The sequence below is a fragment of the Pteropus vampyrus genome, unplaced genomic scaffold (assembly GCF_000151845.1).
Source record: "Pteropus vampyrus isolate Shadow unplaced genomic scaffold, Pvam_2.0 Scaffold6, whole genome shotgun sequence".
NCBI lineage: Eukaryota > Metazoa > Chordata > Mammalia > Chiroptera > Pteropodidae > Pteropus > Pteropus vampyrus.
In genome coordinates this window covers 13181926-13184046 of record NW_011888787.1, presented here as the reverse complement: position 1 = coordinate 13184046, position 2121 = coordinate 13181926, and positions in this window count along the sequence as shown.

Below are 2121 nucleotides of genomic sequence, written 5' to 3'. Positions count from 1 at the left end.
GAAATATGCAACAACATGGAAAATCTCAAAAACATGTGTAGCAAAAGAAGCCAGACACCAAAAAGTACATTTTGTGTAAATACATTTATATGAAGTTAATCATATGCTAAACTAATCTATGGTGATAGAAATCAAAGCAGTGGCTGCTTACAGAGGGTGAGGAAGGGTCATTTTCTGGCGTGATGAAAATTTTCTATGTCTTGATTGTGGTGTTGGTGACATGATATAAACGTTTATCAAAACTCATCAAATTGTATACTTACGATGTGCGTATATGTAACATCATTAAACGTAAAATTTTTTGGTGTCCATCCAAATGACAAAAGTGACCTGTTTTTGGCAAAAAATGTAGGCAAATGAGCATTCACATACCTTCTTATAGGAAATGGAAATGATATGTCTTTTCAACAAGCAATATGTCACCTCTATAAATGAATAACACTGTGACCTTTAGTCTAGCAACCCTATTCCTAGGAAGCTATTTCATAGATAGCCCCAGAACGTAAGGGTATTTGAATGATAATGCTCTCTGAGGTGATATTAATAATAGCAAAAGGACTTCAAACAAATGAATGTCTATAATTAGGAAACAGCTGAATAAGTTATGGCATATCTGCCTCCACTGACCATGATACAGTCATTAAGATGATGAATGAGAATTGTACAGTTATCTTGAAGGGATTTCCACAAGTTAGTGTAGGTTGAGAAAAACTTGTGTATAATATGATTTAATTTTTGTAAAACAAAGACAAAAGCATGCCATATTCGTATGTATGTACATGAATCTAATGTGTGCAGATTCAGGATTATGTGGTGGGAAACATACTGATTTATTGCCGTGAGTTACCTTAGCGAGGAGCAGTTACTAGCACAAATGGCAAGGGACAAAGGGAAAGAGGAATCAAGGACAAAGCAAAAAGACTTGCGTGCCTTTGCTATTACAGCCCTGTCTCTCTATAAAAATATATTTCTGTGGATATATGTGTAAAGACCTCTTACTAATTTATGTTTGCCTATTCTTTCATTTAATGAGCATGTATATTACTATGCACCAAGCACTATTTTAAGTGATTTCAGATAATAACTAATTTAATTCTTATAACAACCCTCTGAAGCAGTTACTGTATTTAAAAAAATCTTTTATTTTGCAATTGTCATACAATATTACAGTTGACATATAATATTACATTAGTTTCGGACGTACAACATAGCAGTTAGACATTTATATAACTTATGAAGTGATCGCCCCAGTAAGTCCAGTACCCATCTGACACCATAGTTATAATATTATTGACTGTATTCCCTATGCTGTACTTTGCTGTTAGTTTCTGTGTTCTAAAGATAAAGAAACTGAGGCACAGAGAGGTTGCCCAAAGTTACATAGCTAGTAAGCAGCAGGTCGGGGATGTGAACCCAGGCATTCTGGCTCCAGAGTCTGTATTTTTATCACATCACACCCCTTCTCTGTTTAATGAAAAGCAAATCGGCCATCACGCCACTGTGTAACAACCTCCACTGGATTGCCACTGCACTCAGAAGACGATTCTAACTCCTTCGTTGACATTTAAGGGCCTTCATGATCTGGTCCCTGCCGAACTCTCTTTACATGCTCAGTCACACTGACCCCTGTCTCTGATAGGTTTATTCTGGGGTCTTATTCCCCCAGCTCTTCCTCAGGTCAGCTCCTGGCTGGCTCTGTCACAGCCTTCGGATCCTGGTGAAATGTTCCGTCCTTCAGGGGCCTTCCCTGACCACCTATCTGAGTAGGTCTCCTCTACACTTCTCTACCAGAACATTCCATTCGTCCTTTTTACAGCATTTAATGCATTCTGTACTTATTTTCACTGACTATTTGTTTACTGTTTATCTATTTCCTCTGCAGGGTATAACTTCCATGGGGTATAACCTCCTTGAGGTAGGGACATTTTTAGTCTTGGCCTCTGCTGTATCTCTGCACTCAGCGTAGTCTTGGTAAATAGTGGGTCCTCCGAGGCACTTATTGAATACATAGATAAATGAATGAAAGGCAATACTGAAATGAGCGAGCATTTAGTTCTAGAGTTATAGACCAGGATTTGACTTACTCTTCTTAACTTGGGAGACTTGCAAAACCGTGAAACA